Below are 14,096 nucleotides of genomic sequence, written 5' to 3' on the forward strand. Positions count from 1 at the left end.
ATAGAATGATGAATAATTCAGTGGAAGTTTCAGGCAGAACAATTCCTGCTAAACATAAAGAAGACCCTACAGGTAAAAACTAGATGGCTGCCCCAAGAGAGTGAGTTTCCTCCAAGTGGCTTTTGCTCAACCAAAAGCTACGCAATTATCTGACAGTGATGATGTAGACAAAGAATCGAAAAGTTCAGAAGGGCAGTTAGACTAGTTGAGCTCCAAGTCCCTTTATGTCTAGGTCCTATAATTCTACGCATACCTAAGAAATACTCCAAAATGGCTACCAGCCCAAGGGATACACTGTGGAGTTGGAGAAACACTATCTAAAAGCCTAAATAATCAGTGAATAATCTCTTGTAAAAACTAGCAATGTCCACTGATATACTAATAAAGCATAAAGATAACTAATGTTATGTTGGTCATTTACTTAAAAATATTTCATGTACAGAGTTGGACATTATGACTGTCATTATTAGTTAAGCTATAATCCAAGTAGTCCTAAATGATTAAGTATTCTAATTGATTCAGCTAGTACTCTAATCAGGAAGCCTGTACTCTAGAGGTAACTTCTATAAACACTTCTGTTACCCCAAAAGGCAGAGGACTTGTGAAAATCATGAACTATGGAAAGACTGCTTCAGTTTGAATCCTGGCTCTGTTATATACTAATTGTAGCAGTCCAGGAATTTAACCTAGCTGCACTTCAGTTTCTGAAATTGTAAAATGGGGATAATATTAGTGACCTCCTCATAGGCTGCTAAGAGGATTAAATGAGTTAATGTGTGAAATAATGTTTAGAGTAGTATCTGCCACATAGTAAGTGCTAATTGTGTTAAATAAATAAAATCATTGAAATAAGTTGCTTTGCTGAATGACATATTAATGTCAGAAATGCATTCCCACTGGTGAAATTAAAAAGGTATTCCAATGTGCAGATTGGTTAACATAACCTAGAGACACTCTCTCCTTTGACCCTTGTATTAACAGGATGTGATTCTCACAAGGCCAGTCCGGTTGACAGCCAAGATGTGAAACTTTTTGTTATCTTGGGTCCAGCAATTGAGTCAGAAGTTTCTGGTTTCCTGAAGCAAACTGTAAGGAAAACAGAAGCCTGCCTCTGGAATATTATAATTTTGTCTTGGTTAAACATTTAAAATATGGTGGTAATTTAAACACTGAAGAACAGGAATTCATGGAGCTTGCAAACAGAATGTATGAACATCTGTGCACCTACTTGCTAATGAATATTAGAGTAATAAATATATTTATGTGACAGAATTTGGTCTGAGACTAAGTGAAATAAATCAGATGGAAAAAGTCAAGAACCACATGATTTCACTCATGTGTTGGATATAAACTGAAAGCAATGAATGAGCAAACAAGAACTCATAGACACAGACAACAGTATGGTGGTTACCTGAGGGAAGGGGGGCGGGGGGTGGGGAAATAGAAAAGGGTAAAGAAGGTTCAATATATGATGATGGAAGGAGATGACTTTGGGTGGGTGAACACACAGCACAATATACTGATGATATAGAATTGTACACTTGAAACCTACATAATCTTATTAACCAACTAGAGGCCTGGTGCACAAATTCATGCACCAGTGGGGTCTCTTAGCCTAGCCTGCAGGATTGGGCTGAAACCAGCTCTCTAAGCGGTCCCAGATTGCGAGAGGGTGCAGGCCAGGAATGTGGGAAGTTGGCCAGCTGGGGAGGGACCACAGGAGGGCTCCAGGGTGTGTCTAACCCATCTTGCTCAGCCCTGATCAGCCGGACCCCAGCAGAAAGCTAACCTACCAGTTGTAACGTCTGTCCCCTAATGGTCAGTGCAACATCATAGCGACTGGTCGACCAGTTGACTGTCTGCTCCCTGGTGGTCAGTGCATGTCATAGTGAGCAGTTGAGCAGCCTTAGCATATCATTAGCATATTATGCTTTGATTGGTTGGACAGCCAACCAGATGACTGGACACTTAGCATATTAGGCTTTTATTATATAGGATGTCATCCCAATAAATTTAATAAAATTGGGAAAAAAAAGAAGTTAAACAAATTGTTTCTTTTTGGTTGGGTAGACAGTGCATACCTTCCTAATATGGCTTCTCTTACGTTACAAAAATGCTTTCTACACATCAGTGACCTCCTAGATCCCCAAACCAGTGGCATTACCTGAGTTCTTCCTTTGTCCACTTTTCTGCAGCGTTTGGCCTGTGATTTACCTTCCCTCTTGGAAGATGCCAAGCACAAAGTGAAAATGCAGGCCTTGGGCCCTTAAGAGAGGTGGGGCTGGAGATCCAGATTTGGAAAAGAAGTGTTGCTGCTATGGCAATGGGTAAGACCCCCAGGCAGGGTGCCAGGGCGCAGATGCCTAGAGGTATGATGGCCTCTTGGAGGATGATGGCATTTAAATGACAGGGAGACAGATGGGCAGGGGAGCAGTGATCACAAGAACCAGTGTGGTTCGGTTGGTTGGAGCATCATCCTGTGCACTCAAAGGCTGCTAGTTCAATTCTCAGTCAGGGTACATGCCCAGGTTGTGGGCTCCATCCCCAGTGGGGGTCCTGCAGGAGGCAGCCTATAAATAGTGCACTCTCACATTCATATTTCTCTCTCTCTCTCTCTCTCTCTCTCTCTCTCTCCCTTCCCCTCTCTCTAAAAATCAATAATAAATTATAAAAAAAACACAAGAAAAAACAAGAAGGAAACTGGGAAGCTTAGAGAGAAGGCAAAGAACACTGTGATTGCTCAGTGAGGCATTGTCGTTGTGGGCAGCACTGGGAGTTGCAAGGGTTGGGGGGAGTGACTCAGTGTTTCTACAGAGAGAAAAGGGAGGACAGTGATTGAACTGTGGGAGGCACTGGGAGAGGAGGTGATACATCAGACCTGCCTACCGATTTATTAGCTCTCTGAATGCATCCACCTGGAAGACATCGGTAATTCACCGAGATAATGAGTTTCCTTGTCTTCTTCTGTTTTCTTTTTTACCTTTTCCTGTGGTTCCTTTTCTCTGCTTTACCGGCAAACTGAATCACCAAATGATGGAACCTGTATCACTTCTTGACAAAGCTTTCGTCCTGTTGCCATGAGACTCCTGCAGTTTTCCATTATGAGACTTATTATAAAGATATGTGCACAAGGAGGTCAAATAAAAGGTGTCATCAAAATGAATGTGTAATTACAATTTTTCTTTTTACAATTCTGTCTTTTAATCAGTGGGAAATGTTTGCATTTGAAGCATTTTGAATTAAACATTTAATCCAAAAGGTAAAAAAGAAGACAGAAGAAGACAAGGAAACTCATTATCTCTGTGAACTACCGATGTCTTCCAGGTGGATGCATTCATAGAGTTAATATATCCGTAGGCAGGTATGAACTGAACCAGAGGTCACAGTTCAATTCCTGGTCAGGGCACATGTCTGGATTTTGGGCTCAATCCCCAGTGAGGGCTGTGCAGGAGGCAGCTGATCGTTTATTCTCTCTTATCATTGATGTTTCTGTCTCTCTCCCTTCCTCTCTGAAATCAATAAAAACATATTTTGAAAAATACCCGATTTAATCTATTCTGTGTTTCTTCCCGCAGGCTCTGGACAGCCCATATTGATAGTCTATCTTCAATTTTTGAATAGAATATAAAGAACAATACTGAGGATCCATCATTCAGTGGTGAGCCATTCATCTGCCCAACAGATATGCACTGAAAGCCCCAGGTGCTGGTGAGTGTTGAAGCAATGAGCCCAATAAAAAATGCCCCTGCCCTCAGGGTGCTTGCATTCAGGATATTGGGCTAAGGACGTACAGACAACAAATGTTGATGCATCTTATTAGCTGCTTCACTTACATACGTTTTTAAATCCGTCTGCCTCAGTTTCCCCATCTATAAAATAAGGCTGCTGTGAAGATCAGATACTTAGAACACAGTGATATACTCAACACGTGTGTGGAAGTCAGGGGCTGATGTATGCAAAAATGCTATGAAAACTAAAAAGCAAGATAGAGAATTTGTAAATTTTCATGGGTTGGACCACCTTGGAGGCCATTTGGCCTGTGCTTTTATGCTGTTTTCGAAGAGGGACATTCATGTCTGACTGCTAAACATCTTCCTGTTTCTGGTGCACTGCTGGGTATCCATGGGCATCACAAACCCCTAGAAACCCCCTCCTGGGGCCTTACCCAGTAGGAATTTATTTGGATCACCTTACCCAGTGGGAATTTATAAGTCTGAGTAAACTTTTAAACTCTTCACTCTGCCCAATATCATATTTATAATCAGCTAAAATTCCCTTTTAATTTTACAAAAAGCTTTTGTTATCATTAAGTTAAAATCTTTCTGTTAGAACAAAATAAATGGAACTTTCTACCAGTTTGCTGTGCCATGCTAATCAGGTCCTGGTTACTTTATGACCATTGGAATGCGCATGCTTAGCTGAGGTCCTTGAGATCAACAGGACGATAACAGGGAGATTATCATCACATTGTCCTATGAGGTTCTGGGTAGGGGTTGAGGAAGATAGATATTGGGCCTATTTTTTTTTGTTGTTGTTGTTAATCCTCATCTGAGGATATTTTTTCCATTGCTTTTTTAAAGAAAGAGTGGAAGGGAGGGGGCGGGAGGGGGCGGGAGGGGGAGAGAGAGAGGAAGAGGGACAGAGAGAGATTGATGTGAGAGAGAAACATTGATTGGTTGCCTCCCACATCCACCCCCGCCCAGGTATGTGCCCTTTACTGGAATTGAACCTGAGACCCTTTAGTGAGCTGGCCGGCTCTCTAACCTTCTAGCAACACCAGACAGGGAAATATTGGCCCGTTTTTGGCAGAATGATCACTTAGGCGCTGCAAGGTCAGGGGAAAAAAATTGCAAGATGCCTCCCAGGCTTTGTGATTAACATTCACATAAGATCTAATTAAGACATTGGTTTCCATAGTGAAATTAAGTCCAAATGAGGAATAAAATGAAGCTTGGATAGTGTAATATTGCAGTCACATGTCCAGTATCAAAATCTGCATCAACATCAGTGGCATCAGCCCACATCTTCCTGTGGGAGAGATATATGGGAAGCACTCCGTGTTCAGGACTTTTTTTTTAAGAACTCTAGAATGAAGACTCTGTGACCTTGTGACTTATTGTAAAAATGTTTTAAAATTTATAATATTAAAAGTTTTAAAAAGACTGGAAAGTGTTAAAAATACTTAAAAGTATAAGGAAGAAAATGACAGCCCTCTAAATCTCCACCACCTGTGATAACTACTGTTAACAGTTTATGCCTACACACCACATACCTTAAATTTTACTTAAATGGTATATGACATACACTGTTTTTTAAAAATATGACATCTTAAACCTTGTTTTTATGTCCTCCTTCCCCTTGTCATTTTTAAATGCCAGGTATACATTCCCTCATATTTTTCTCAATGCATGTAATGACATATAAACACACATTACAGGGCCCTCTTTTAAGTCAGTGTTTTACAAAAGTGGAATTCGTTATGTATGCATCGCTCCACATTGCTCTTGTCAGTCAACAGTAAGTTGTAGAAATTCCTTTAAGTTAACTGGTATTGAACTTGCTCTTTTAAAAGGTTGCATACGATTTCATGTCATGGATAAACCACAATCTATCTATCCTCTCACTGATGAATATTCTGTCTGTTTTCAGGTTTTTCCCTATGAACAGGCTGCCATCCATTTTTCTTGTACCTGTATCTTCACCTTTGGTCCTTTTCTGTAGGGAAAGATTCCCAGACGTGATGGACCGTACAACTGAGACTGTGGACTGCAGAGGCAATTCATCAAATTGGACTGCTTTCCGGAAAGGAGGTATGAATAGTAAAACCAACGGCAAAAAAGGTCAAGTGAACATTAGACGTGTCTGTCATGCTCTGAATACGGCGCATGCTCTAAACATGTATGTTGATTAAAGGAATGAGTGAGTGAAGAAATCATTGCAGAGCCCGTCTTCCCTTCATCATGTTAAATGCATTTCAGAGAAGTGATAAGAATAGACTGCTCTGGTTCTTCTGTTGTATAAATCCGGTTTCAATCCCTTGTCAGGCTTGGTGATCTGGGGATGACCAGCCCATTCATTTGTTGCCATTTCTTGTTGCCTTTTACATACTTTAATGCTTACTGAAAACCTGCCTAAATTCCTCTGGAGGCCAGGATTCCAAGTCTTCTGAGACCGTAGCTATTACTGTTCCTTCCACGAGTTCTACTCGGGACACCTGTGACACCATTTTAGTGCTGTTGTTAGTAATACCATTTTCTGAACGTTTTTTCCCCTTTACTTCTGATATGTTCTGTTCCAGCTCTGATTGTTCTGTTCCAGGCAGCTACCAGAAGTCAGCAGGGTTGAAGGTTCTCGTGATCTGATCGTTACTTTCCATATTTTCGCTTCAAATATTTGCATATTTATATCAATACATTAATCTCCCTTCCTGAGGGAAATTTATATACCAAATTCAGATTTGGGTTAAAGTCTAGGGATGCATTACTCATTAAATGAAAGAACATTCTAGTTTGATAGAATTAATCTGTTAACTTTAGATTCTTTTGTGAGAGTCAAGACTCATTATTTCATGTACTTGCTAATTTCTAATGGCCTCGTGGTGTGCTATCTGGAAAACTTAAACAACTTAATCATCCATGAGTTCTTTGACACAAAAAATAGCAGAATTTTATTTCAAAAAATACACTGAGATTAGCATATGTGTCCATAATATTTTAAAGTTTTAATGAATTACACTTTTTTTTTTTTTGCCTGTGATCAAATTTGTCAATGCCTTCTGTGAATTTATGAACAACAATATACCAAGATTACAGTGAAAAAAAAGTTTTTAATTTTCCTGAGGGTTTTTTTGTGTGCTGGTTCAGGAAAAGATGAGGCTGTTACTAAAAAAAAAACAAAAACCCAACTTAATCTGTCTTCAGTTAACCCTCAAGCACCCTTCAGAGAGTCCATAAGTCACAGACCTGTCTAGACCTGGGATTGAGAGTTCTTGGGACCATGTAGGAGCACAAGGATTGTGAAGAAAGCCTTTTCACTGGAAAAATATAACACATGTAGTTGGATAGAAAGACTATACCAGCGATGGCGAACCTTTTGAGCTCGGCGTGTCAGCATTTTGAAAAACCCTAACTTAACTCTGGTGCCATGTCACATATAGAAATTTTTTGATATTTGCAACCATAGTAAAACAAAGATTTATATTTTTGATATTTATTTTATATATTTAAATGCCATTTAACAAAGAAAAATCAACCAAAAAAATGAGTTTGCATGTCACCTCTGACACGTGTGTCATAGGTTCACCATCACTGGACTATACAGTTGCTGGGGTCCAGCCCCAGCGGGTCCAGGGGTCCCCAAAGGTGTGGATGGAGTCGGCGAAGAAGGAATGACATGGAGACAGCGTTCAGTTGATCAAAAGCCTAGCCAGGATCTCTAGCCAGGATCTCCAGCCAAGTTCTGGTCTGGATCTCCAGCGAAGTTCTGGTTAGGATCTCCAGCCAGGTTCTGTGTCCATGTTCTCTTGCTAGGTTCTCCAGCCAGGTTCTGTAGCCATGTTCCCTCACTAGGTTCTCCAGCCAGGTTCAGTCATCAGGTTCTAGTCAGGTTCTCTTGCCATGTTCTATCCAGGTTCTGTAGCCAGGTTCTTCAGCCAGGTTCTCTCGCTAGGTTCTGTCTCTAGGTTCTGTGGCCAGTTTCTGCCCAGGATCTTTTGCCATGTTCTGTCTCTAGGTTCTGTGTAGGTTCTGGTCTAGGTTCTGTGCCTCTTGGTTCTGTCTTCTAAGTTCTGTCTCTTGTTGTCTTGTTACATCTGTATTTATACCAGTTGATTCAATCCTATCAATCTCTATTCCAAAGGTTAGGGCGTTTCTTATCTCCATTCCAGGGAGTAAAGATTATGTAGCTTAAGCATGATTGTTCATAGTTAAAGTGATTAATTACCCGCCTGGCACTTAGTTAAGGGGTTTTATCCCCTCCCTAACTTCAGGGAAAAATCCCTACCTAGGGAAACAACCTTTCTCGGAGAGGTGACCTTGGTTAAAACACATAGCGCTAAGGGGAGCAAACATATTAAGAACAGTATGCTATATACGTCAGGTCCCTTGAAACAGCAAGCATGGACCGGCTCCCGGCATACAGTCACTCTTGGCCTTGCAGTAACAAAGTATAAGAATACAGTAAACCCTGTAATCTAATACCCATAGAAGAATGCTCCACCCACTCACCTGGAAACCTACACAAGGTTTTCCACTTCTTTGTCAGCGGTCAGGAAACTCCTAAAATTATTCATAATTCTTTCTGCAATTTTATGAAACATGTAGTTACTATTTTGGGCTCAACTGTACCATATACTCATAGATACCAGTTTATTTTGTGGAGTGGCAGGCAGAATTACCAGGCGATTTAAGTTGTTCTCACTCACTTTTCTGCTCAATGTGCGTAATTGAACATGCTTACATTAAAAGCACAGTGACTTCATTGCGTATGAAAGCATGTTAAAAGTTATAACATCCGGTATGCATGTGAACATTGTTATTGCTGATGCTATTATTAAACGCCTTAATCTGGAGAAAGAAAGAGAGAATAAAGATCCCAGACAGGTATCATTGGGGTCCAGAGGTTTAGGATGGGAAAATGCTCCTACTTGATGGATGGCCGAAGTGAAAATAGAAAATGCTGTAGCAAGGTTGAGTTTCCCATCTTGAACCGGCGAGAGGCAGTCACTAGGGCTGCCAGCTGGAGGAGACACAGGGCAAGTGGGCGGGCCCTCTGGAAAGCAGGTATTGAGATGAAACCAGCCAAGACCAGACTCTGCTGAGGAGCTGCCACACTAACTCAGCATTTTGTCGGAGTAGTGGCCTGGCCCCTTTGCTCAACATGCGTCTCCTCTAATGAGGAATCTTTGCTCCAAAGTTCCCTGTTGGGCTATCTGAACTTCATCAGATCTTCGTTGTGGTCCGAGGCTTCCTAGTTTAGGTAGTTCCTGCAGGCGCTGCAGCTGAACGCTGTCAGAAAATGGCACTCTGCTCTTCCTGCTAGTGAGCAGGGAGACCAGATCAGACTGCATTGCTATCTCTACAGCATTATAATTTCCTCCAAGACGGGCTACAAGGCTTCTTTGGGAGGCGCCAAACCTAAGATCAAACAATGCTTTTTTTTTTTTTTTTTTTTAAATAGAAACAGTGCTACTTTGTTAAAATACTGAGTTTCATTTCACATGTATATTTTTGTCTCCCCACCATTCCATTTGTCTGACCACCACTACTACTATGTCCTATCATAACATTCCATACATAAAACCAAGCAAAGGGTGGCGTTCCATTTTTAACAACTAAACAGGCATTTTGGACAACACATTCTTGGCAACAGAATCTGGACAACATTTATCAGACACGGGAGGGAAAGTTCTCACTCTGCATTATAAAAAGGACAGCCAGATATCAACTGTTACAGAAATGAAATAAGACAGAAAATGTTAACAAACTGTTTATACTCTTTTCTTAAAGAGACTTCCTCCACTGCCAGAGATCTTGAATAGCCTCCACGTCAGTCATCCTGAAGCAATTGTTCACATAATTAATGAACTGGCTTCCACTTTGGGAAGAGAACCACCCTTTTCTATACTTGTTTGCATTTTTGCTTTAATATCTTCTACAGAACTAGGTCCTTTCGGTGTTTTAGAAGGTTTTTTCCTGTTTTTTTTTTTTTTTTTTTTTTAAGGATTCTTGACTTTTGATCTTGGTGTTGATGGTTTTGAGTCTTTTCCAGTCTGGTTTGATTTTTGTGCATTTTTTGGCTGGAGTATCTCATATGGATTTCTTTACCGGAGCTTTTTCTTAGGCTTCCTCCTCATCAAAATTCTCCTCCTTCTCCCCCTCCTCCTTCTCCTCCTCTTCCTCCTCCTCCTCCTCCTCCTCCTCCTCCTCCTCCTCCTCCTCCTCATCATCATCATCGTCCTCATCATCTTCATCAGCAGCAAGTTTTATTTTTTTCTGTGGAAACTTTGAACTCCCACCTCCGGGGCAGAAAACGCTTTCCAGACACACGTAGGAGTTTCACATCCTCCCCTTGCCACCTTCTGACTGCATGCTCCTCCACAGCCACTAGGTGCTGCCCACTGATAGCAGGCCCTGAGCCACACCTCAACGGCAAGGCCGCAGGTGGTGTTATTTCAAAGCCACTAAGGGACACCTTTGGCAGTACTGACATTTTCAAAGTTGCCAGTGCTCCTTTAATTGGACTGCCTTTGTCATTCATTGCCTCTGCTTCAGCAATGTGCAGGTCATCCTTTGCACCAGCCCCTAAACTGAATGTTCTCAAAGATAATTCGTGCTCATTTTCATCATTATCCACCTGAAAGTGATCATCTTTGTCGGCCTTTAGTTCACAACCAGAAAGGTAGTTCTGGGGCCTCAGAGGTCTCAGGTCCATGTCCATAGACTCTTCCACGGGGTGGTAGTACGCCCGTAGGTGCGAGAAAAGGCGGATGGAGATAAACGGCTTCTATGCTTCAGAACAGACGCGCAGGACTGAATCACACCAAGGAAAAGCAAAAATACCTTTTTTGGGGAAGAAAATGCTCCATAGTACCTATTCCCTTTAAAGTTACAGTTTTTAAAAAAACTATTATTATTGATTTCAGAGAGGAAGAGAGAGGGAGAGTGATAGAAACATCAATGATGAGAGAGACTCATTGATCGGCTGCCTCCTGCACGCCCCACACTGGGGATGGAGCTGAAACCGGGGTATATGCCCTGACTGCGAATCAAACTGTGACCTCCTGGTTAATAGATCAACACTCAACCACTGAGCCACCCCAGCTGGGCTAGCATTACAGTTTTCATGTGAAGTTGGGTTCATTGAGTGGTTTTCCTGTTAGTGTGGTTTGCCATGACTGCACTTGGGCATCTGCTTCATGCCCTGTGGCTCCAGCAGGTGGCAAACAGAAGGGAGGGTGCTTCAAGGACTTCCTTGATCAGATGTTGAAAATTATAGCCTTGATTGACTTTCCAAATCATGTGGAAAAAATATTGTGTGTCTGAAAACAATAAATTTATTTTTAAAATGGAAAAACATGGGTAGGAGATTATAAAAATGTTTATTCCAGTATCTGCTGCTTGATAAATCTTATCTTAAAGAGTTTTGTCTAAAAACAAGAAAATGTACCCACTACAATTTCAAAATTGTAACCAATCTTAAAATCCAATGGCCATTCAACATTCACATCCTTTTATTTTTCAATATTTTTAAAAATACAGGGCTCCATTAGTTCTAGTGGCCACAGTGCCTGTCAGCTAACCTGGTTCTTAATGGCACAGGGAACAAAACACTTCACTGACATATAACTCAAAGGACATAAATCAGAGTTCGTTCAAAATATCTCTTCACTGTTCCAGCTCTACTCCAGACTCGGAGGGTGAACCTGGGTTGGCCGAGGACACATTTCCTCATGGACCAAATGTTTTTGATTCTTGCTTAGGAAGGTCATGAAAACACTAGGGAAAATGGAGAGTTTTACTGTAAAATGGCTTACATCTGCTTTCATTTTGATAATTTTTTACGTGTCTCTTCTTAGTAAAAGGCTTTCAGAGTTGTTTGCGTTAGAACAGCACATAAAAACAAAGTGTTTTTTCTGTTTCTGTTTTTATTGAATTTGAAATATCTTCTTTCTCGTCAACCATTAGGTTGTCAAATTTCTATAGATCTGTTTTTAAAAATCGCCTACAGAGTTCAGTGGGAAGGGAATGCCCTTCAGGAGGATTGGTGCCAACTAGTTCCCTCAGGCCGGCTTCCCTTCTATCAGGGGCCCCATTTGATGGATTTTAATATTTGCCTCTTTCCTCTTCCCTAAATCAGTCCTCAGCCTGTCTGGTCCCTGAGGCAGATTGATCCTTGTTGGGGAGATAATGCATCAATTTCTCGCAGGCAGACATGCTGAAACTTATATATATATACACTGAATGGCCAGATTATTATGACCACCTGATGTTTGTAGGCAAATTAGCTATAATTTCCTGCTGAAGTTGCTAGAGGGCCAGATCATTATAAACGTCTGAATAGCACAACATACCTAAGTATCATTGTTGATCAAGTTTATCCTATCATGTTGATGGCGTATCCCAATGGAGATGGCTTCTTCCAACAAGACAATGCACCATGCCTCGGTGCTTGGATTGTGCAGGAGTGGTTTCAAGAACATGAGGGAGACTTTACCTTGCTTAGGTGGCCCCCACAATCACCAAATCTCAATCCAATTGAGCATTTGTGGGACAAAGTTAAAAGAGCCATCAGGCAGCTGGTTCCACAACCATCAAATCTCACAGAACTGGACAGTGCTATTCATCAGGCATAGTGTCAGATTCCTTGCATCACCTTTCAACATCTCATGGAGTCAATGCCAAGAAGAATTGCTGCATTATTGATGGCAAAAGGTGGCCCAATGAAGTACTGATGGGGTGGTCATAGTAATCTGGCCACTCAGTGTGTGTGTGTGTATGTGTGTGTGTGTGTATATATATATATATATATATATATATATATATATATATATATTAGAGACCCAGTGCATGAAAATTCATGCACTGGAGCGGGCAGGGCCCCTCAGCCCAGCCTGCTCCCTCTCACAATCCAGGAGCCCTCAGGGGCGGGAGGTGACTCGGTGATCAGGGGAAGGCGACGCCCCATCACACCTCTGCTGCTGCCACTGCTGGCAGCGCAAGCTGGCCCTCGGCGGCTGGGGGGCTGAGGAGACTGGGCGCCACCATCTTGTGGCTGTGGGTGCTGCCATCTTTGATGGTGGGGCAGTCAATTAGTATATTCCCTCCTTATTGGCTGTGGGCGCTGCCATATTTGAGGGCAGGGTAGTCAATTACCATATTCCCTCTTTATTAGATATGATATATACAAGCCTAAGCGACCGTTACAACTGAACGACCAGAACCATCAGAATGACCGGTCGACCAGTCGCTATGATGCGCACTGACCACCAGGGGGCAGACACTCAATGCAGGACTTGCCCCCTGGTGGTCAGTGCACTCCCACAGCCAACCTCCTGTGGCCTCTCCCCTCAGCTGGCCAGCCCCCATCAGTTCCTGGTGCTAAACCATTCCTAGAGACTTGCTTCTGAGTCAGGGTTTCATAAGTAGCAGAGCAGCTACCTCCTTGCAATCTATTGAAAATCAGCCCTTGACACAAGGGTTTGTCTCACTCCCATCCTCTCCCTTCCCCAGGGGCCGGCCACCCGCCTGCCTCGGTGGCAGTGCAGCAGGGAGGGAAGGAGAAGGGGGGTAGGCAGGGAACCATGTGGTGGTGGAGTGGTGTCCGAGAGGAAGGGAGAGGGAGAGAGAGAGAAAAACATTAATTATGAGAGAGAATCATTGATTGGCTGCCTCCAGCAGGCCCCACACTGGGGATCGAGCCCGCACCCCAGGCATGTGCCCTGACCTGGAATGAAACCGTGACCTCCTGGTTCACATGTGGACACTCAACCACTGAGCCTCGCCAGCAGGGCATGAGGTGTATTCTTTATCAAGCCCCCACCCCCAATTCCTTGATCCTTTGGATCTCCCTATATAGATACAGAGACCCCCTTTAATTTAGACAAATCCTCTTTGCTTGTGTAGGTCAACTAAGTCAAAGAAGGTTTGTCCTGACTAGTGATGCTCACAACTCAAAGTACCAAATTATTTTCAGGTTGTACACATCATTCAATCCTTAATTTCAGTCTAAATTGAAGCATGATTACTCTCAATTTTTCTTAAAACAGAGACAATTGTTTTAAAAAATAGAAAATATCACATAATAGAAGAGAATTAGAACAGTTATGCAGCCAGCATTTCAATGAACACATTCTATATGAAAAAAATACTTCATAGCTGATATACAAAATAGGTTATTTTACCATTCCCTTTTTTATAAACAAATTTATTTTCTGTTTTTGGTAATAGAAGCTATACAGGGACATTGAAGGTAATTTGGAAAACAGAATAAAGAAAATGTATGAATTACCCACAAGTTCACCATACATAGCAAGATACTTTTAATATTTTGCAAATCTTCTTCTGGGCTTTTTTTTTCCAGGAAAAAAAAAAAGCTTT

The 14,096-nt window shown here is 41.9% G+C and overlaps 1 pseudogene; it reads right to left on the reverse strand.

Moving 5' to 3' along the window:
- Positions 1-9,481: 9,481 nt before the first annotated feature.
- Positions 9,482-10,443, reverse strand: LOC118658937 (annotated as a pseudogene).
- Positions 10,444-14,096: the final 3,653 nt, after the last annotated feature.

The sequence above is a fragment of the Myotis myotis genome, unplaced genomic scaffold (assembly GCF_014108235.1).
Source record: "Myotis myotis isolate mMyoMyo1 unplaced genomic scaffold, mMyoMyo1.p scaffold_m19_p_6, whole genome shotgun sequence".
NCBI classification, from domain to species: domain Eukaryota; kingdom Metazoa; phylum Chordata; class Mammalia; order Chiroptera; family Vespertilionidae; genus Myotis; species Myotis myotis.